The sequence below is a fragment of the Muntiacus reevesi genome, chromosome 3 (genome assembly GCF_963930625.1).
Source record: "Muntiacus reevesi chromosome 3, mMunRee1.1, whole genome shotgun sequence".
Lineage (NCBI taxonomy): Eukaryota > Metazoa > Chordata > Mammalia > Artiodactyla > Cervidae > Muntiacus > Muntiacus reevesi.
This window is the reverse complement of record NC_089251.1, coordinates 204,560,792-204,585,464: the sequence shown is the minus strand read 5'-3', so window position 1 is coordinate 204,585,464 and position 24,673 is coordinate 204,560,792.

The window sequence follows — 24,673 nt, the reverse complement described above, 5'->3', positions numbered from 1 at the left end:
GTTACAGAAGTCTTATAAATCTAAGGGAAACATCCCAAATATTCATCAAATAAAATAGATAAGTAGATCATGTCATATGTACAAAATGAAGTACTATCCAACAGCAAAAAATGTTGCTACATGTAAAAACACCCATAAACTTGAATGAAAGAAGTCAAATACAAGAAAATATATATGATATTATTCCATTAAGTCCAAAAACAGCTAAAATAAATCTATGGTGTGAAATATCCAAATAGTGATTCTATTAGGAGATAAAAGAGGGTAAATTCATTAAGAAAGGGCACAAGGATGACTGACTTCTGATCTTTCTCTTCTTAACATGGATGATGACTATGTACATGTGTTCACTTTGCAATTTATTATACATATATATATATATATATATATATATTGTACATTTGTATAAATCAGTAATAGGTTAGTAAATAAATGTATAGTACATGTAAAATATCATTCCCAAAAGAAAATAAACAGAAGGCTTGACAAGAAGAAAGATAAATGGATTTATTTATCAAACTTCCTGCAATTTTTTCCTTGTTGCACTGAAAATAAGCAGTCATAATATTGACTCTGTGGATCACAACAAACTATGGAAAATTCTTAAAGAGATTGTACTACCAGTCCACCTGACCTGCTCTTGAGAGATCTGTATGCAGGTCAGGAAGCAACAGTTAGAAATGGACATGGAACAACAGGCTGGTTGCAAATAGGGAAAGGAGTATGTCAAGACTGTATATTGTCACCCTGTTTATTTAACTTATATGCAAAATACATCATGAGAAATGCTGGGCTGGAATGAAGCACGACTGGAATCAAGGTTGCCATGAAAAATATGAATAACATGATATGGAGACAACACCACCCCTATGGCAGAAAGTGAAGAAGGACAAAAGAGCCTCTTGATGAAAGTGAAATAAGACAGTGAAAAAGTTGGTTTAATGCTCAACATTCAGAAAACTAAGCTCATGGCATCTGGTCCCATCACTTCATGGCAAATAGATGGGGAAACAGACTTTAATTTTCTTGGCTCCAAAATCACTGCAGATGGTGATTGCAGCCATGAAATTGAAAGCTGCTTGCTCCTTGGAAGAAAAGCTATGACAAACCTAGACAGCATATTCGAAAGCAGAGACATTACTTTTGCCAACATAGGTCCATCTAGTCAAAGCTATGGTTTTTCCAGTACTCATATATGAATATGAGAGTTGGACTATAAAGAAATCTGAGCACTGAAGAACTGATGCTTTCCAACTGTGGTGTTGGAGAAGACTCTTGAGGGTCCTTTGGACTGCAAGGGGATCCAACCAGTCCATCCTAAAGGAAATCAGTCTTGAATATTCATTGGAAGGACTGATGCTTAAGCTGAAACTCCAATACTTTGGCAACCTGATGCAAAGAACTGACTCATGGGAAAAGATCCTGATGCTGGGAAAGATTGAAGGTGGGAGAAGAAGGGTACGACAGAAGATGAGATGGTTGGATGACATCACCAACTCAATGGATATGATTTTGGGTGAACTCTGGGAGTTGGTGATGAACACAGATGCCTGGCATGCTCCAGTCCATGGGGGTCACAAAGAGTCAGACATGAGTGAGCTACTGAACTGACTGACTATTGAGGTAATAGAGAAGAAAAGTTTGGAATCAACTGTCTATTGGCTAGTCCATCCCTAGATGATGCTACACGCAATTCTTACCTCTAATTGAAGAATCCCATTCTGGTTCTTTTGAAAAGTGGTTTATCAGGCTGAGCCAACATTCTGGCACCATTACTTAGTAAAGAAAAATAGAAATTATAGTAGTTTAAACTTGAACAATTGAGATTCTTCATGACTTTGAAACTAAAAAAAATAAAATAATAATAAATTGTCTCTAAATAAATTAGTTGGTAGATACAAGTTAAACATCCCTGAAAAAATATTGAGAGAGCTTATCAAAGATTATGAGGAGAAAGTACTGAGGGTGATGAAAGGGTTAAGAGCAGAGTCTAGAGCCAACTTTCCTTGGGTTCAGATTCTTGTTCCACCATTCAGTCTCTGTGTGAATATAGGCAAGCTACTTAATCTTTGACAATACCTTTATATATATATATATATATATATATATATGAATCTTCATTTAAGGCAACTTAAGTAAGGCTAATTAGTTCACATAGCAAATTGTGTTGACATAGTTGACACAGTTGAGATTTAATGCCAGAGCAATTTGAATCTGAAATGTGACCTTTCATACTGTCATGCGAGGTACAGCTTAGATATTACCTTCTATGATATGCTTTCCCTTGATTACCCACATTTAACTCCTTTAAGTATTGTGCTTGTCATGCTGTCTTGTTATTTATGTCTGGCTGATACCACAGATAGATATTAACATCCCTATTAAACCCCAATAAGTGGGAATCCTTCAGGGCAGAGACCTTTTATATCTAAATCCTCAGTCTCGCTGTGTCTTCACAAAATGATCAACAGAGAGGAAGAAATTGAATACACTTGGATGAGTTATCAGGTGTTTAAAAATTAAAACATATAGTCTATGACTCTGAAACATGAGCAACTCTTGTCATTATGCTATATTTCTAGGCATGAAATAGAAGTGAATTTGTGATAATATTTTATCTCTGGTAAGAATTTGATTATATGATACTTTCTGTTTTAAATTGATTACTCATTGGCATAAATGAGTAATTGAGTAGAATTTCCACAAATTTCCAACAAATATCAAGAACTAAATGATCTATGGAGAATTATATGATACACATTTTTTTTTAAAGAAAATCTTCAAAGCAGAAGGGAAGATGAGCATAACTTTTTCAATGGGTTGTGGAAAAGAGTATCGCTTCTAATCTTGTCTGTTTATGAAATGATCAGAAAACTTTCTGATGTAAGTTGTGTTGGAGTTGTTAAACATTTCAGTTATCAGGAAAAGTATTTGTAGAAAGAAATAAAGAGGATGATTTTGAAATAGCATATAATTCTTCATTTTTAGTGGCTCCTAGTCAATGTATTCACTGTGTTTTTAAGTCTACATTTCAGTTTCTTTATACCAAACTCTAATTTCCAGAATGATGAGAAAACCTTAGTGATGCTTTCTACTTTTCAGCTGTCATCATAAACAATAAAAAGCATTCCTCTAAATGGTCTATAGGAACATTTATCTGAGCTGATATTTCAATAACCATTAAAACTATTTTGGAAGTTTAAAGAATTACGACCAACCTAGACAGTATATTAAAAAGCAGAGGCATTACTTTGTCGACAAAGGTCCGTCTAGTCAAGGCTATGATTTTTCCAATGATCATGTATGGATGTGAGAGTTGGACTGTAAAGAAAGCTTAGCACTGAAGAATTGATGCTTTTGAACTGTGGTGTTGGAGAAGGCTCTTGAGAGTCCCTTGGACAAGGAGATCCAACTAGTCCATCCTAAAGGAGGTCAGTCCTGGGTGTTCATTGGAAGGACTGATGTTGAAGCTGAAACTCCAATATTTTGGCCACCTGATGCGAAGAGCTGAAACTCATTTGAAAAGACCCTGATGTTGGGAAAGATTGAGGGCAGGAGAAGAAGGGGACGACAGAAGATAAAATGGTTGGATGGCATCATCAACTCAATGGACATGGGTTTGGGTGAACTCTAGGAGTTGGTGATGGACAGGGAGGCCTGGCGTGCTGCGGTTCATGGTGTTGCAAAGAGTCGGACATGACTGAGCGACTGAACTGAACTGAACTGAAAGAATTCACTAATTCTAGTCTAACACATTTAGAATAATATTGGATAAATCATTTAAACAATTTTATTTAGGCCCTGCACCAGACTTGTAGATTGTACAAAGGGTTAAAGACAAGATCACTGATACAACACTTCTAAATCCACTTCCACTTAAACCAGTTTTAAATCAATTTAGACTAATCAGCTAGTAACTCAAATGTATTCTAAATTTTGTAAACATGAATAAGCCAACAAATTGTTATTGAAGTTGTTTATCATTTACTAAGTGTGCACTATAAAATTATGTATAATAAAATCTGTACAAAGAAAAGCACTCAAATTTTATCACCTTTAGGTTCTTTGCTCTAAATTAATTGATAGATGCAAGCCAGAGGTGAAACTGAAGAAGTAAATGATTTTACTTAATTGGATAATTTGTCCTGAAATTTTTCTATTATTTCTAAATGTATATTTTTTCTGTTGCTAAGAAACCCACAAAGATCAGAAAAAACCAGCTGAATTTGTTTATATGATATTTTGAAAATATCTGAGTATTTTAACCACTTAAGAGACTGTGTGTATTTATGTGTTTGGAATAAATTGCAATGCCAGTAAGTTGGGATATAATAATTATAAGGATTAAAAAAATGACAATAAGAGATAGTCATCTCTACTTAAGGTTGACTTAATTAAGAAAACTTCTAAGACAATAATAATCAAAAATAATTTTGAGGAAAACAAAATTAAATGAAAAAATTTTAAGATCACTTTAGCTATTCCTATAAGAGAAATAAACTTCAGAACTTCTCTTGTAACATAGATATCATTCTTGACTCCAGTTGAATATGCTAATATTTAATATCTAATAAAAATATAAGACATAGCAAGCATGAAATTCATAACTTTCATTTTAACCATATAAAAGTTGTTAGAATCACTACTTTAATTAAGAAATCAGTGTGGCTTCATATTTCAGGTATTAAAGCATGCTGCTACCTTGAGAGGTGTCATCTTGGGTAAGTTTCCTCTTTTAAAATTATCACAGATATTCTCTAATGGAGAAAAACACCCATGGAACACAACCAATGACTTCAAATGAAATTCAATTTGTAACAGGACATTCTATTAAGTTCCAGAGCACAGTCTTAATATTACTATCTAGTGTGTGATTTAATTGTTCAGAAACAATGATTTCTGATAACTCAAATATCACAGTTTATTGACTTATTTCTTCAAGAAATTTTCAACACAGCTTAGTCCTCTTGAAACAGTAAGAGTAGTTTTACAAAGACAATGATTCCTTTTCTCCTCACAGTGTTTTGGGGAGAGGAAAGGTGGGACCAGACAGAGATATGGAGTTAAGAGATCCATGCTACTCTATCTAGGTAGATAAGCAGCAGGGGCATCCAACTACTGTGGGTGCACTGGCAGGTGGGGCCAGACCCTGGCCTCGTTGGCTATAAGCTTGTGGTTCGTGCAGGAGCTGTGGCCAACTGGAGGGCAGAATGGGTTTCCCAGGTGATTGTCTGCACAGTCCAGGGCGGTGCACAGGAGTGCTGCGACTTCTTGGCATCCGGGGATAGATGCACACCCAGCTGTTTGTGCCGCTCAGGTGTGCATGGCTCTGGTGCCAGCCTGTTGGAGGGGGAGCCTGAGTCCCTGCACACTTGTGTGCTCAGCTGTGGGATGGCATGGGGCTGGTTCTGGCCCCTATAGGATGGGGGGGAGAATGCCCAAATGGTGCTGGCCAAGTCTCATGTTATTGCTATAGGCTCCCCCAAATGGCTACTGCCACCAATCTTCATAACGGCATTATTTACAATAGCCTAGACATGGGCACCCCTAGTGTCATCCATAGACGGATAAAGAAGATGTAGCATGTGTATACAGTGGAACACTGCTGAGTCATAAAAATGAGTGAAATCTGAATTGTGACGGTGTTGATGGTCATAACGTGTGTTGCTGTCCAGTTACGCAGTCATGTCCAACTCTGGGTCTCAGGGACTGCAGCATACCAGGCTTCCGGGTCCCTCACAAGTTCCCGGAGTTTGCTCAAACTCATGTCCATTGAGTTGATTATGCTAGGTGAAATAAGTCAGAGAAAGACAAATATTGTATTATTTCATTTATATCTTAAGATTTAAAAACAATCTTAAAAGCAAAACAAACATTGAGACATAAATGAGTCATGAATATGAAATTCATAGTGGGGGGAATATAGTCAATAACTGTGTAGCATCTTTGTACAGTGACTTGCAACTAGACTTACCCTGGTGATAATTCCCAAGCATATCAGAAATATTAAATCACTATGTCATGCAAAAGGAACTAACATAGTGTTGCAGATCAATTATACATCAGAAATAAACAAGCGCATAAACACACTCATAGGAAATAAGAATAGATTTGTGACTACCAGCAGAGGGATGGGGGAAGGGGAATTAGATGGGGGCAGTCAGAAGGTACAACCTTCCAGTTGTAAGTACCAGGGACATAATATTAGGGATGTAATGTACAACATGAAAAAATATAATTAGCAATGCTGTATGCTATATATGAAAGTTGTTAAAAGAGTAAATTCTGAGCTCTTGTCACAAGGAAAATTTATTTTTTCTATTATTTAATTCTTTATCTATGTGAGATGATGGATGCTTACTAAAGTTACTGTGGTAATCATTTTATGTTGTATTTAAGTCATATCATTATGCTGGACACCTTAAACTAATACAGTGTTTAATGCGAACTATATCTCAAAATAACTGGAAGAAAAAAGGGAAAAAATATAGGGTGATGACAAAAACATCAATGAATACTGAACATATACCACATATATTTATAAAAATTATCATTTTTAAAAAGCATTAAAGCATAGTGTTACATCTTGATACGTCTCAGTTTTTTTGTATATCATCAGTTGTGTAGATAATGTTTCTTAATGCTATTCAAGAACTTAACTTCATTCAAAATGATAAGTATATCATTTTATATTTAATTAAACTTAATTTAATATCTGAATTTAATATCACTGTATTTAATCAATAAATTTCTATGTCATTGTAAAGGCACCTATACATTTTCAAAGTGTCTGATGTCTAGAACATGTAGCACAATTATGTACTAATAGTTTTTTCAATAAATATTTGTGAATTAACTATAAGCTTGTGCCTTACACTTTAAGCAAACAAAATGGAATGCAATATAAATTATATAACATTTTTAAAAGTTCAATTTGTCTCAGGATGAAAGAAAGCTGGAATTTAAACAATAAATATAACTTTCATAACATATGTAAAGGAAAAAGTTCAACACATACTATTAAAGTGAAAGTGAAACTGAAGTTGCTCAGTCGTGTCCCACTCTTTGCGACCCCATGGACGGTAGCCCACCAGGCTCTGCGGTCCATGGGATTTTCCAGGCAGGAATACTGGAGTGGGCTGCCATTTCCTTCTCCAGGGATTAGAGTAAAATTATACAAATTTTAAACTGGGACAACAGGAATGAAACATGAGTAGCTTAAGATGTTTCATCATTTTACAAAGATTAACACCCAAATACCTTTGGAATGAAATACTAAGAAAAGCATTCCTTGTGACTTATACCATTCTATTGTTCTTACTCTTGTTTTCTGGATATGATTACAGGAATCAGAACATGAATTTCAACAAATGTAAAAACAGCATCAAACTGTCAAATAATGCTTGGAGAAAACTGCTTTAGCAACAGATATTATAGAAAAATTGTGAACTTTTCAATAAATAAGTCTGAACAAATAATATCCCATGACAACTTTTAAATGGGTAGCAATCTCTTTAGCTCCATAAGGGAACTAGAGCTCTACAAGATTCACAATAATTGAACTTTTCTGTTCAGTATCAAATGCAATGTATTAAGAGCTAACCAGGAAAGGAAGACTAAATTCACAAATCCAGACGAAGATGTACATGATGATGAGGGGTTCTAGTCATCATAGCAGGGAACACACAAAGGAAAAAAAAAAAAGTTAAGAGCTTGTGATATTTAGCTTTGAAAAGACTCTAGCTAGTTGGAACAACCATCTTCTAATGTTTGAATGGCTGCCAGTGTCTTCCTGAAGTTTTGTTTCTCAGATAACAACTTCAAAAGCTGAGTGAAAGCATTAGATGTCGGATAACAATATATATGTGTGGTAGATTTCATTTTTGTTCCAAGTCTTCATTCTGCAGGATATCCACACCTTTACCATGTGACTTGACCACTTCTGTCACCAGAGGCAGAGTATGTCCTTGTCCTATTGATTTTTATTTCATTTGGTCAATGGAACTTGGCCAACTATGATGCTTAGCCAGCCTTTCCTGGTGGCTCAGCAGTAAAGAATCCACCTGCAAGGCAGGAAATTTGGGTTTAATCCCTGGGTTGGAAAGATCCCTTGGAGGAGGAACTGGCAACCCACACCAGTATTTTTGCCTGGGAAATCCCACGGACAGAGGAGCCTGGCGGCTACAATGCCTGGGGTTTCAAAGAGTCAGAAACAACATAGTGACTGAACAACAAAACCACCCAAAACTTACACTGTTTTGTCTTACTGTGTCTAACCATTCCAGCACATTCCTCCTCTCCATTGCCAGTATTTTACATTCTGACTAGTATAATGAGCTATCAAGGCATTTTCATTTTAAACAATATGCAATCAATTTTTTGTTAATAAATTGCATCCACAGGGACAGAATCAAGATGGCAGAGGAGTAGGATGTGAAGCTCACCTTCTCTCACAAAAACATTAACAATAGATCTACAAGTGGAACAATTCACACAGAACATCTACAGAATGCCAGAAAAAGATGTCCAACTTCCAGAAGGGCAAGGGAATCTACATGTAATGAGGTAGGACAAAAGGAAAAAGAAAGAAATTGGGATGAAGGCTGCACCCTGGGGAGGGAGCTGTGGAGGATGAAAGGTCCCTACCCTCTGGAAAACCCCTTCACTATCTGGGACATCAGCCTAGATAGAGGGGGAGCTTCAGAACCTAGCAGGAGAGTGCAGCAAGGGCAGAAGATCTAAAGGGACATTTCTCCAAAGACATACAGATGACTGAAAAGCACATGGAAAGGTATTTAAGATCACTGATTATCAGAAAAATGCAAATTAAACTACAATGAGATATCACCTCACACCAGTCAGAATGGCCATTATCAACAACAATTATGAACAATAAATGCTGGAGATGATATTGGAGAAAAGGGAAGCCTCCTGCACTGTTGGTGAGAATGTAAATTGATGCAGCCACTATGGGGAACAGTATGAAGGTTTCTTAAAAAAGTAAAAATAGAACCACCATATTAGGCAGCAATTCTACTCCTAGGCATATATCTGGAGAAAATCGTGATTCAAAAACATACATGCACCTGTAATGTTTATTGCAGCGTTGTTTACAGTAGCCAAGACATGGAATCAACATAAATGTCCACCATCAGAGGACTGGATAAAGAATATGTGGGACATATGTACAATGGAGTATTACTCAGCCATTAAAAAGAATAAAATAATGCCATTTGCAGCAACTTGGATGGACCTAGAGGTTATCATACTAAGTAAAGTCAGACAAAGACAAATATCGTATGATGTCACTCACATATGGAATCTAACCAAAGAATATAAATGGACTTATTTAGGAAACAGACTCACAAATTTCAAAAACAAACTTATGGCTACCAAGGGGAAAATATGAAGGGGAGGGATAAATTAGAAGCTTGAGATTAACATAGGCATGTTACTATATATAAAACAGATAACCAACAAGGACCTACTGTATAGCACAGGCAACTCTACTCAGCATTCTGTAATAATCTACATGAGAAAAGAATCTGAAAAATAATGAATATGTATAACAGTCACTTTGTTGTATACCCAAAACTAACACAACATGGTAAATCAACTATTATATCTAATAAAATTCTTAAAAGATTTGAATTAATATGAAATAAATAAATACATAAATTACATCCTCACCATGCTTATAAGGCATTTGACAAGACACATTCAAACTCTTTTCTTTATCTTTACACTATCTTTGATTTTGTTTTGCACAGCAAAGTAATTGACCCTTATTCCATTGCTAACTTCCATTTCAAATGTGTTTTCCATGACAATTAGACTGCTGTCAATTAGCTATATTCAAGGACCATATTAAAATATGTTTCTGCATTACTGATTCACTTTGTTGTATACCTGAAACAAACACATCATTGCAAATCAATGTACTTGAATAAAAATTTTAAAAATTAAACATGACACAAACAAACTTATCTATGAAACAGAAACAGATTCACAGATACAGAAAACAGAAGTGTGACTGCCAAGAAGGCGAGGGGGCAATGGAGGGATGGATTGAAAGTTTGGAATTAATTAGCAGACATGATCTATTATATATAGAATGGATGAAAAACAAAGGCCTATCTTACTCAAACTCTTCCAGAAAATTGCAGAAGAAGGTAAGCTTCCAAACTCATTCTATGAGGCCAACATCACCCTAATTCCAAAACCAGACAAAGATGCCACAAAAAAAGAAAACTACAGGCCAATACCACTGATGAACATAGATGCAAAAATCCTTAACAAAATTCTAGCAAACAGAATCCAACAACATATTAAAAACATCATACACCATGACCAAGTGGGCTTTATCCCAGGAATGCAAGGATTCTTTAATATCCGCAAGTCAATCAATGTAATACACCACATTAACAAATTGAAAGATAAAAACCATATGATTATCTCAATAGATGCAGAGAAAGCCTTTGACAAAATTCAACACCTATTTATGATTAAAACTCTCCAGAAAGCAGGAATAGAAGGAACATACCTCAACATAATAAAAGCTATATATGACAAACCCACAGCAAGCATCACCCTCAATGGTGAAAAATTGAAAGCATTTCCCCTGAAATCAGGAACAAGACAGGGGTGCCCACTCTCACCACTACTATTCAACATAGTCTTGGAAGTTTTGGCCACAGCAATCAGAGCAGAAAAAGAAGTAAAAGGAATCCAGATAGGAAAAGAAGAAGTGAAACTCTCGCTGTTTGCAGATGACATGATCCTCTACATAGCAAACCCTAAAGACTCTACCAGAAAATTACTAGAGCTAATCAACGAATATAGTAAAGTTGCAGGATATAAAATTAATACACAGAAATCCCTTGCATTTCTATACACTAAAAATGAGAAAACAGAAAGAGAAATTAAGGAAACAATACCATTCACCATTGCAACAAAAAGAATAAAGTACTTAGGAGTATATCTACCTAAAGAAACAAAAGACCTGTACATAGAAAACTATAAAACACTGATGAAAGAAATCAAAGAGGACACAAACAGATGGAGAAACATACCGTGTTCATGGATTGGAAGAATCAATATTGTCAAAATGGCTATTCTACCCAAAGCAATCTATAGATTCAATGCAATCCCTATCAAGCTACCAACGGTATTTTTCACAGAACTAGAACAAATAATTTCACAATTTGTATGGAAATACAGAAAACCACGAATAGCCAAAGTAATCTTGAGAAAGAAGAATGGAACTGGAGGAATCACCCTCCCTGACTTCAGACTCTACTACAAAGCCACAGTCATCAAGACAGTATGGTACTGGCACAAAGACAGAAATATAGATCAATGGAACAGAATAGAAAGCCCAGAGATAAATCCACGAATCTATGGACACCTTATCTTTGACAAAGGAGGCAAGGATATACAATGGAAAAAAGACAAACTCTTTAACAAGTGGTGCTGGGAAAACTGGTCAACCACTTGTAAAAGAATGAAACTAGAACACGTTCTAACACCATACACAAAAATAAACTCAAAATGGATTAAAGATCTAAATGTAAGACCAGAAACTCTAAAACTCCTAGAGGAGAACATAGGCAAAACACTCTCTGACATAAATCTCAGCAGGATCCTCTATGACCCACCTCCCAGAATATTGGAAATAAAAGCAAAACTAAACAAATGGGACCTAATGAAACTTAAAAGCTTTTGCACTACAAAGGAAACTATAAGTAAGGTGAAAAGACAGCCCTCAGATTGGGAGAAAATAATAGCAAATGAAGAAACAGACAAAGGATTAATCTCAAAAATATACAAGCAACTCCTGAAGCTCAATTCCAGAAAAATAAATGACCCAATCAAAAAATGGGCCAAAGAACTAAACAGACATTTCTCCAAGGAAGACATACAGATGGCTGACAAACACATGAAAAGATGCTCAACATCACTCATTATTAGAGAAATGCAAATCAAAACCACAATGAGATACCATTACACGCCAGTCAGGATGGCTGCTATCCAAAAGTCTACAAGCAATAAATGCTGGAGAGGGTGTGGAGAAAAGGGAACCCTCTTACACTGTTGGTGGGAATGCAAACTAGTACAGCCACTATGGAAAACAGTGTGGAGATTTCTTAAAAAACTGGAAATAGAACTGCCATATGACCCAGCAATACCACTTCTGGGCATACACACCGAGGAAACCAGATCTGAAAGAGACACGTGCACCCCAATGTTCATCGCAGCGCTGTTTATAATAGCCAGGACATGGAAGCAGCCTAGATGCCCATCCGCAGATGAATGGATAAGGAAGCTGTGGTACATATACAGCATGGAATATTACTCAGCCGTTAAAAAGAATTCATTTGAATCAGTTCTAATGAGATGGACGAAACTGGAGTCCATTATACAGAGTGAAGTAAGCCAGAAAGATAAAGAACATTACAGCATACTAACACATATATACGGAATTTAAAAAGATGGTAACGATAACCCTATATGCAAAACAGAAAAAGAAACACAGAAGTACAGAACAGACTTTTGAACTCCGTGGGAGAAGGTGAGGGTGGGATGTTTCAAAAGAACAGCATGTATATTATCTATGGTGAATCAGATCACTAGCCCAGGTGGGATGCATGAGACGAGTGCTCGGGCCTGGTGCACTGGGAGGACCCAGAGGAGTCGGGTGGAGAGGGAGGTGGGAGGGGGGATCGGGATGGGGAATACGTGTAACTCAGTGGCTGATTCGTGTCAATGTATGGCAAAACCCACTGAAATGTTGTGAAGTAATTGGCCTCCAACTAATAAAATAAAATTAAAAAAAAAAAAAAGAAAAACAAAGGCCTATAATATAGTATAGGCAACTATATTCAATATCCTGTGATAAACTTAAGCATAAAAGAATATGAAAATGATGGAACATAGTGGAACTCAAAGGAGCCTGGCATACAGCAGTCCATGGAGTCACAAAGAGTCGGACATGATTTAGTGAACAACAATAAAGAAGGAAGACATAGTCACCACACAGAGCTTTGTTTCTTCATCACAAGGAAAGATATTACACAGACTATGCTTTTTTTTTTTTCTTTTCTCAAAACTGAGATTCCATTTGGAACTAGCCCACCTGAAATTCAAGAGACAGACAGGCATATTTTCAGTTCTTCCTTAACTCACCTACTCTAGCATCACTTTCGGTCTCACCACAGACCATTATATTGCCCACTGAAGCATCTGTTCTCAGATCTGTCTTCTTCCTCCCAATTGCCAGGAAATCTCCATTTCTGAGGTTTATTTTTTGATTCTCTAACTTTTTTATAGTAGTTTTAGTTTTATACTTTTTCTTGGAGATGATCTTGATCACTGCCTCCTGTACAATGTCACGAAACTCTGTCCATAGTTCTTCAGGCACTCTATCAGGGCTAAGCCCTTGAATCTATTTGTCACTTCCACTGTATAATCGTAAGGGATTTGATTTAGGTCATACCTGAATAGTTAGTGGTTTCCCCCACTTTCTTCAGTTTAAATCTGAAATTGGCAATAAGGAGTTCATGATCTGTGCCACAGTCCTCTCCCAGTCTTGTTTTTGCTGACGGTATAGAGCTATTATGCTTAATTATGGGGGCTTTTGGAGGAGAGATCATATTAAGTTCTCAGAGACTGAACTGCTCTTGAGGACACCGGATATTTAATCTAAATAATCAAAAGTGAAAGTTGTATTTGAAAAGAATCCTCTGCTCAACTCAAGCTCAAGAATTCTATACTGAGTGAATTTAACTCAGATGATCATTATATCTACTACTATGGCCAACAGTCCCTTATAAGAAACTATGAGTAACCCTCATAGTCAATAAAAGAGTCATAAATGCAGTTCTTGGGTGCAATCTCCATGACAGAATGACCTCTGTTCATTTCCAAGACAAACCATTCAATATCACAGTAATCCAAGTCTATGCCCAAACCAGTAATGCTTAAGAAGCTGAAGCTGAATGGTTCTATGGAGACCTACAAGATTTTCTAGAAGTAATACTCCAAAAGATGTCCTTTCCATCATAGAGGAGTGGAATGCAAAAGTAGAAAATCAAGAAACACCTGGAGTAACAGGCAAATTTGGCCTTGGAGTACAAAATGAAGCAGTGCAAAGGCTAACAGAGTTTTGCCAAGAGAATGCACTGGTCATAGCAAACACCCTCTTCCAACAACACAAGAGAAGACTCTACACATGGACTTCATCAGATGGTCAATACTGAAAACAGATTGATTATATTCTTTGCAGCCAAAAATGGAGAAGCTCAATACAGTCAGAAAAAACAAGACCAGGAGATGACTGTAGCTCAGGTCATGAACTCCTTATTGCCAGATTCAGACTTAAATGAAAGAAAGTAGGGAAAACCTCTAGAACATTCAGGTATGACCTGAATAAAATCCCTTATGATTATACAATGGAAGTGGGAAATAGATTCAAGGGACTAGATCTGATAGACAGAGTGCCTGAAGATCTATGGACAGAGTTTCAGGACATCCTACAGGAGGCAGTGATCAAGACCATCCCCAAGAAAAAGAAATGCAAGAAGGCAAAATGGTTGCCTGAGGAGGCCTTACAAGCAACTGAGAAAAGAAGAAAACCTAAGGACAAAGGAGAAAAGGAAAGATATTCCCACTTGAATGCAGAGTTCCAAAGAATAGCAAGGAGAGATAAGAAAGCCTCCCTCAGAGATCAATCAAAGCAATAGAGGAAAACAATAGAATGGAAAGATTAGAGATCTCTTCAAGAAAATCAGATATACCAAGGAAAAATTTAAGGCAAAGATGGGCACAATACAGGACAGAAATGGTATAGACTTAACAGGAGCAGAAGATAAAAAGAAGAGGTGGAAGGAATGCACAGAAGAACTATACAAAAAAGATCTTTATGACCCAGATAACCATGATGGTGTGAACACTCGTCTAGAGCCAAACATTCTGGAATGCAAAGTCTAGTCGGCCTTAGGAAGCATCACTATGAACAAAGCTAGTGGAGGTGATGGAATTCCAGTTGAGCTATTTCAAATCCTAAAAGATGATGCTGTAAAAGCACTACACTCAATATGCCAACAAATCTGGAAAACTCAGCAGTGGCCACAGGACTGGAAAAGATCAGTTTTTTTTCCAATCCTGAAGAAAGGCAATGCCAAAGAATGTTCAAACTACCACACAATAGCACTCATCTCACATGCTAGCAAAGTAATGCTCAAAATTCTCCAAGCCAGGCTTCAACAGTTCATGAACCATGAACTTCCAGATGTTCAAGGTGGATTAAGAAAAGGCAGCAGAACTAGAGATGAAATTACCATCATTGAAAAAGCAAGAGAGTTCCAGGAAAAAAAACATCTATTTCTGCTTTATTGACTATACCAAAGCCTTTGACTGTGTCAATCACAACAAACTGTGCAAAATTCTTCAAGAGATGAGAATACCAGACCACCATATCTGCCTCCTGAGAAATCTGTATGCAGGTCAAGAAGCAGCAGTTAGATCTGGACATGACATAGTGGTTCCAAATCATGAAAGAGTGTGTCAAGGCTGTATATGGTCACCCTACTTATTTAACATGTGCAGAGTACATCATGCAAATTCTGGGCTGAACAAAGCACAAGCTGTAATCAAGACTACTGGAAAAAATATCAATAACTTCAGATATGTGGATGACACTACACTTATGGCAGAAAGTGAAGAACTAAAGAGCCTCTTGATCAAAGTGAAAGAGGAGAATGAAAAAGTTGTCTTAAAACTCAACATACAAAAACTAAGATCATGGCATCTGGTCCCATCACTTCATGGCAAATAGATGGGAAAACAATGGAAACAGTGGCTGACTTTATTTTCTTGGGTTCTAAAATCACTGCAGATGGTGATTGCATCCATGAAATTAAAAGACACTAGCTCCTTGCAAGAAAAGCTATGACCAATCTAGACAACTCATTAAAAAGCAGAGACATTACTTTGCCAACAAAGGTCCATCTAATCAAAGTTATGGTTTTTCCAGTAGTCATGTGTGGATGTGAGAGTTGGACTATAAAGAAAGCTGAGCGCTGAAGAATTGATGCCTTTGAGTTGTGGTGTTGGAGAAGACTCTTCACAGCCCCTTGGACTGCAAGGAGATCCACCAGTCCATCCTAAAGGAGATCAGCCCTAGGTGTTCATTGGAAGGACTGATTTTGAAGCTAAAACTCCAATACTTTGACCACCTGATGCAAAGAACTGACTCATGGGAAAAGACCCTGATACTGGGAAAGATTGAAGGCAGGAAGAGAAGGGAATGACAGAGAATGAACTGTTTGGATGACATCATTGACTCCATAGACAAAAGTTTGAGCAAGCTCCAGGAATTGGTGATGGACAGGGAAGCCAGGCATGCTGCAGTCCATGGGGTCGCAAAGATTCAGACATACTGAGGAACTGAACTGACTGTTGCTCAAGCTTATCAGATTTAAAAGTAGTATTGAAATTAAACATTTAATAGTTCAAGCTCTAAAATTATATGAAAAAACTATCTATTTATCCCATGAAAAGAAGGGATGAGTATGAGTTTTATTTCATGAGGGCAGAGTTTTGTTTTGTTGTCCTGTTTTGATTTTTGTTGAACTATAATTGATGTGCAATGCTATGTTACAGGTGTATAACATGGTCATTCAGCATTTTTAAATGTTTACTTCATTTACAAGTACTATAAAATATTGGCTATATTCCCTGTGTTATACAATGTATCATTGAGTGCATTTTTTACATAATATTTTTTACCTCTTAATTCCCTATCTTGCCCAGCTCCCTTCCCTCTCCTGACTGGTAACCACTAGTTTGTTCTCTATATCTGTGACTCTGCCTCTTTTTTTTTTTTGCTATATTCACTGGTTTGCTGAATTTTTAAAATTCAAGACATAAATTATATCATACAGCATTTGTCTTTCTGTCTCTGGCTTATTTCACTCAACATACTATCTTTCAAAGCCATTCATGCTGCTTCAAAGCAAAATAAAATAAAATGTTGCCATTTGAAAGCAGTTAGGAAAGTCAAAGGGAGATGAGGATGTTTGGGTGGTAACCTGGGAGATTGGAGGTATTCCAGAACAGGCTGAATGTTCACCTGATTCAATCTTGTGAAAAGATTTCTGCTTTCAGAGCAAGTTGGATTGGATGAATGTAAGATTTACACCATCTGTTTGGATTCGAACAACTACATTTAAATATATTCTATTAGAAAAGTATATACGTCTTCGGAAAATTACAGAGATACACATGTGCTTAAGGGTGCATGGATACATGTCTTACTGGCCTGTTAATATCCAAGTTATATTTGTCAATCAGAACTTCTACTGGCCTTTCATCATAATTTATAGAATCACACAACAAATATTCATGGAGGACATGAAGACAGCCAGCATGAGCAAAATGCTGATTGTGTAGAAATCACAATCATGTGTTTTGGTGACCAAAAACACATGAGATCCTGACCCAAGACAGCAAATTCAACAGGAAGGAAAGAGTCATGTCCCAAAGTGTGACTGGTAACAAACAAACAATCAGTCACTTAATAGACCAGTGAGAAGTGTATGAGCACCAAAGACCCAGAACCTAAGAGTGTGAAGCCTTTAAAATCTTTAAAAATTATATAAAAGTTGTACTTAAGATGGACTCTGCAATCTGATTGCCATATCTTGAAATAAGGATAAAGCAAGGAGGGGTCCAGGCTTGTTGTAACCAACCAATGCCACAAATTTTGCCTGGAACCAAAAGGGATAAACAACAAAGTTGTTGCTTTTGGTATTGAAGATTTGTATTCATTGTGGTGTGCTGGGGGTCAGTGGCTTTGTTGTAGGCAGGGAGAAGCAGAGCCCTGCTCAGATGGACGATGACATCTGAAAGTTTCTTATCTAAGGGCTTCTCTGCTGGCTCAGATGGTAAAGAATCTGCTTGCAATGCAGGAGACCTGGGCTCAATCCCTGTGTTGGGAAGATGCCCTGGAGAAGGGAACAGCTATCCTCTCCAGTATTCTGACCTGGGGAATTCCATGGCCTGGCAGACTACCGTCCATGTAGCTTTGTTGTAGGTGGGGAAAAGCAGAGCCCTGTCCAGATAGACTATGACTTCTGAAAGTTTCTTATTCAAACATATTCTCAAAGATATATTCTTTTTCCACTCTGTACTTTGTATTATTTTTCCTCTTTTTTTTTGCACCCAAAGTAAACTACAGTAAAAGTCCATATAATCATTCCTAAACTGATAAGAATACAGAAACCTATCTCTTTTTTATAGTATTTTCTAAGCATTTGAGGTCATTGAGGAGGACATAAAGAAAAAGCATCACTATTTATTTATGACATTTTATTACTGAGATGTTAAGAGTTCTGCTTCCTTTCCATCAACACTCTCCTTTATTGTTTCAGTCTGTCAATTTGTTCTTGGTCTTCTGCAGCTAAACTTTAGCTCATATAGCCATAGAGTACCTGGTGTAGTTTTTTTCCATTAGCCTATTATCTGTATACATGATGACTTCAAATGCAAAGACCTAGGCCAGAGAGACAGGTGTCCTTTCCATATCTAGCAATTTGAACTTAAAAGTAAGTCTTTGATTGGTACACATGATCATTCACAAAAGGACCCTTGCCTTCCATGATTCCCCAAAGGAAAGAAATTGAACTTGAACATCACCTTTATAAGGTACACACATGTATCTAATAAATCATGTGAAAATTACTTAACTGTGTGAAACAGAAGATGCAGGTCAATCTTAAAAAAAGATTTTTCAAAAATTCATCATATATCTAAATCAGTTCTCAGGACTTAACCTTCCTGTTGCCTGCAAGATAAATGCTGACACACACACAACCGATGAGAAACACATCCTAAAAATGAAGGCAAATTAAACAAAAGAAAACCCACAGGCACACCTTTCTCTAAAGGTAAAGTTTCAATATAATCTTTTTTTCTGGCATATCCCCTCATGATTTTTCTGAGAACATTTATAACATCTTTCTCAGACTTACTAATGGCCTGTTAATGAACTGACACAGACTGTACTTATGTAAATTATGGAGTTGCTGAGCCTAGTGTTAAAGTTTGGTACATTTCAAGGATATAAAATCAATCATCCCAATATTAATAACTGTCACTAGACTGCCCTTCACATCTGTGCTTCTTCTTGGCCCCTCTATCTTGACAAGTGTCATAGGTGACTTTGGAAGCCCATAGCAGATTAAACTATTTTCTCTATGAACTGGTTTCTAAACTCAGTTTTCTCTAAGTTATTTTTGGTTAAAAAAGTTATTTTTGGTTAAAAATGCCCAAGTGTGCAGATCATTGTGGTCACTAAAAACCAAGGTTAGAAGTATAGAGAAATAGGAGTTATTCCTGAATAGGCTATAGCTTCTGAAAATGAAGATGGTAGCATCATTTGAGTGACAGCCTAGAAATATGGCCAAAGGCTTTGCAGAACTTGTTAAAACCAGACTTGGCCATTGAATTTGCTCTTTCTCTCCTCTCTCTCTCTCTCAGTATCTCTCATTGCCCTTTCAGAATTGCATGTGAAACATTGTACTAATTCATTTTTAACTGGTCAAAGAAGGGTTGATAAACTGAGATTAGAAGGCAGTGAAATCTACAGAGAAATTGTAAAAGGCAGTCCATTGTATACTTTCTGGTTTTTCACCAATCAGCAATGGGGCTACCTTCTGTACACCTTCCATATCTCACCTATTTTCATCCATCCATCTTGCTTCACTCCCCCATTTTTAGAACCGTACTTAACTCTTGCTCCTATAGTTTATATTCACTAGTCATCTCTATACATCCTTTATCTTTTTTATAATGTGAACTTCAAAAAAAAAAAATAAGAATTTTATATGAAACTTACCAAACTGAGTACAGCCAATTTTCCCATGAAAGTAAAGAAAGATATTGGTGCTAGAATAGCCCAAGTTTTCTATCCCAGGACCATGCCAGGAGAAATGAGGTGTGACATTCATTACCACTTCCCCAAAGCCAGCAGAAGTTCACCACCCTGGCCTTCCTGGGCCTTGCTATCATGACTTTCTCCTGGTACACAATCACATTGACAAATGGAAGCAGCAAATGGTGATCAAAGGTCAGGGTGTAGGTGAAAGAAGGCAGTGAAAGTATGGTTGATGGTGGTATGCTCAGGAAGGCAGACAAAGTTGAAGTTGCTTAATTATTAAAATGTTGATTCCAGTACCATAGCACTGTTCTAAATCCTTTTTCTACCATTTACAGCTCCATGACCTTGGGCAAACCACTTATAGCTTATGTCTCAGTCTCCTAGTCTGTGAAATAAGATCAATAGGGCCAACTTTATCCTTGTGTTATAAAGATCAGATGATAAAAAGTGCTTAAAACTTTAGTACATAGTTAGGTCTATGTCAATGTTTATTATTTTAACATATGAAACTACAAAGCATACACATATATTTCAAAGTTTTTTGTTTTATCATTTTAATTCAGCTCAATAAAATAGCTATGCTCTTAATAAAAGCCCTAAGTATCAAAAGAATATTAAACAATGATTAGTACCCTTTGTTTAATATAATAGGACAGACAGAATTATTTTCGAAACCATTTTAGAAATAGTTTCTCAGAAGAGAAGCTTAAACAAAATACTTTTTTTTTTCATTCAGAGGATATGCTGATATCTTTTGGGGAAAAATAACTTACAAAGCATAGCTCATTTCCTATGTTGCACGAATAAGCATTGCTACATATGAAGATACAAATGAGAGAGAGGTAAAAACTCCATTACTGCCAAAGTGAAGATGCACTGATAAAATGTGCTTGTATTTTTGTAGGGCATATTGAGGTAGCTGTAAGAAATAGCAGTCCTTAGTAAGGTAAGAGTACATTGTGGACTTCATTTTTGCAGACTTCAAAAACTTATTTGCAATTAATTAAAATTTTCTTTCACCATCTGTGAGCTAGATGTTATATAGAGTACTAGGGATACAAAGATAAATAATACATTTATTCTGTATTTAAGAAATTGTTAAACTGGTAGGGAGGAAAAGAAAAATATTATGATACAATGCAATAATTGTGAAAACAGATTTATACTAAGCACTGATGTGACTCAAAGGGAAGAGTAGGTAATTTTTCCATGAAAGATGACAAACTCTGATGACAGATAAACTGGGCTGAAGAGTGTCCCTACCTCAGTTCAAGTCTATGCAAAAAGAACCTACTGAATGTGAGCTTATTTGACAATAGGCTGTCTGCAGATGCAATAAAGATGTAGGTTAAGGTTATACTAAATTAGAGTGAGTTCTAAATCTACCCACTGGTATCCTTATAATGAGATACACAGAGACACAGAGGCAGAGATACACAAAAGGATAGGGTCTTGGGAAGACAGAGGCAGATTGGAATTATATTATCAACCAGGGTTCTTGGCCTTCCACAAGCAATAAAACTTCACTGGAGGTCAGTCAAGAAATTCAGGCGAGGCTTTATTGGGAGCCCTTGGTGCAGCAGGGGGAAGTGAGAACAAATAACATGTTCTCTTTCTTGTTAGTTCCCCAAAGGGGAGGCAAGCTTGTTCTCTATATGGGGTGAGAGTAGGGGTGGGTCTAAGTGTTTGACTGCAGGGGTGGCTTAGGTGTTTTGCCCACCTCTTCTTAGGTGATGTTGTGTGCAGGGAGCATGCACAGTACCCTACTTTTGCTCCAGGCTCTTCAAAAATAGCAGGTGGGTTTTTCAGTCCATTTGTATATTTGGGGGTCCAGAATTTGCCCCAACTGTGCGTGTGTGTTAGGGCTTCTCTGGTGACTCACAAGTAAAGAATCTGCCTGCAACATGGTTGATCCGGGTTCAGTTCCTGGGTTGGGAAGGTTCCCTGGAAGGGAATGGCAACCTACTGCAGTGTTCCTGCCTGGAGAGTTGCATGGACAGAAGGACCTGGTGGTCTACATTCCACGGGATCACAAAGAATTGGACATAACTGAGCATGCAAAGAGTTGGCTCATTGGAAAAGACCCTGATGCTGGGAGGGATTGGGGGCAGGAGGAGAAGAGGAGGACAGAGAATGAGATGGCTGGATGACATCACCGACTCGATGGACATGAGTTTGAGTAAACTCCGGGAGTTGGTGGTGGACAGGGAGGCCTGGCGTGCTGCGATTCATGGGGTCGCAGAGTCAGACACGACTGAGCGACTGAACTGAACTGAGCATGCATGCAGTTAATTTTAGCCCCATATTGTTTCTCTGTATTTTGTTGCTCAAGGAGTGGTGTGTCCAGGTGCAAGCGTTGCAGCAGAGTCCCAGGTCCTAGCCTGTCTCAGGTGTGGCAAGCCAAGGAATTCGAGAAGTGCCCAGAACCTGGAAGAAACAAGGAAGGACTCTCACCTAGAACCTATGGAGGGAACGTCCTTGCTGATACCTTGATTTTAGACGTCTAACCGCTAGAACTGTGATCTAAATACACTTTTGGCTTTTTAAGTTATCCAGAAACCACAGCCACAGAGAAGCCTGGTGGGCTACAGTCAAATTGCAAAGAGCCAGACACATCTGAGTGACTGCACACCCGCATGAAGCTAGTTCAGGTAAATTTGTTGCCTGCTGAGTTCATTTCATAGTTTCATGTTCAGTAAAACCTGACTAAAAGTATTCAGAAGAGGAAAAATAAATAACCAGTAAAACAAGCCTCAAAAACCTTCCTCATATATTCCTTCTCAAAGCTTCTGGTGTCACCCTAAATTATTTGTAAAACTTTATGGAACTTGGCAAGCTTATACTTTCTTCTGATGAATAAAGATATAGGATATTTAAAAGTAAAGGAAATAATAGAATTATTTTTTCCTTGCCAGATGAAATATGAAGAGTTTCTACTGAGAAAGAAACTGAAGACATCTAGTAATTATCCTCTCATTGGCAAGTTCTAATAATTGACCTACTAGCATTCTAAAAATTAAGACAAACCTAATTAGAAGGTATCATTTCAAAAAGTTCCACAGGTTTGTTTTTTGTTAGTTTGTTTTTGCTATTATTAACATACTTGTCATCAGTACATTTTCACTTTTTGACTTTTTGTGTGATGATAGTTAAGAAATGGATCATGAAAAGCTTTATACAACGGCCAATAGCATCTTGTCATTTAGTCACCTAGGCTGTCAACAGTAATCTTAATTAGCAGTTTGGTTTCAGAATTTGTTCACATCAATTCATTTACTATCATTATAGGTGAATGAGGTATAAGTTCATTTTTTTTCAAGAATATTTGTACTACCTGGGCCAGGGCTTTGCATTTCCTGATGTATCTCACAGTAAGGAAACCTTAGGTGTTGATGGAGGGCTGAGGTAGGATAAAAAGTCAAAAGACTCATACTAAATAATTCAAGTTTAAAAAAAAAAGAAAGCTAATTTCATATATTCTGCAGCTTCTTGATATTGCTAAAGACAGAGGAACAGGGAAAGAGACCTCTACAATTCATCTTGCTCTGTCCTCTCTCTTCATCCTCTCAAAACCTCCTTGAAAAGGCTTCCTGCAGCAGACCTTTGTTAGAGGCGCTTTGGGGAACATTGCACAGGTCAGAGATCACATATAGGAGAATGTTGAGAGAGAAAAACTAACATGGTAGGAAAGAACAGTACAGAGAATGCGGTGGAAGGAGGAATTCAAGTGGATGATGAGAACAGGCACATGTAGAAATGTTTAGACATCTTGGGAAGGGTTACATCTTGGGAAGGGCTATGCTTGCTCCTTGGAAGAAAAGTTATGACCAACCTAGACAGCATATTAAAAAGCAGAGATATTACTTTGCCAACAAAGGTCCATCTAGTCAAACTACAGTTTTTCAAGTAGTCATGTATAGATGTGAGAGTTGGACTATAAAGAAAACTGAGTGCTGAAGATTTGCTGCTTTTGAACTGTGGTGTTGGAGGAGACTCTTGAGAATACCTTGGACTGCAAGGAGATCCAACCAGTCCATCCTAAAGGAAATCAGTCCTAAATATTCATTGGAAGGACTGATGCTAAAGCTGAAACTCCAATACTTTGTCCACCTGATTGGAAGAACTGATTCATTTGAAAAGACCCAGATGCTGGGAAAGATTGAAGGCAGGAGAAGAAGGGAATGGCAGAGAATGAGATGATTGGATGGCATCACTGACTCAATGGACATGAGTTTGAGTAAACTCTGGGAGCTGGTGTTAGACAGGGAGACTTGGCGTGCTGCAGTCCTTGGGGTCACAAAGAGTAGGACAGGACTGAGCAACTGAACTGAACAAATTGAAAAGGAGAGTCAGTGTTTTTAATTAAAAATTAAAATTTGGAATGATTCCAAAAGGACAAAGAACTCACAGATGTTGGAGCTATATATGGATAATTTTACAATATAGAAGTATGTAAAAAATAGGAATTTCAGAAAACTATCCTCTTACAGATAGAAATCCATTAAAATGTTCATCTTCTAAATTTTTATATTTTCCAAATTTTTATGAATAAACCACAATAATGTTATAATAAAAGAATGCAAAAGAAGTCCATTAAAGCTTTAGGATTCCCCTCGATTTAGACCATGATATGTCTTAACATTTAAACAATAGACTTTCCTGACCAACCTAATATGTTCCAATAGCTTCCCTCACTCTCTGGACAAGTATCCAGCTCCTCAGTTTGAAGAGGAA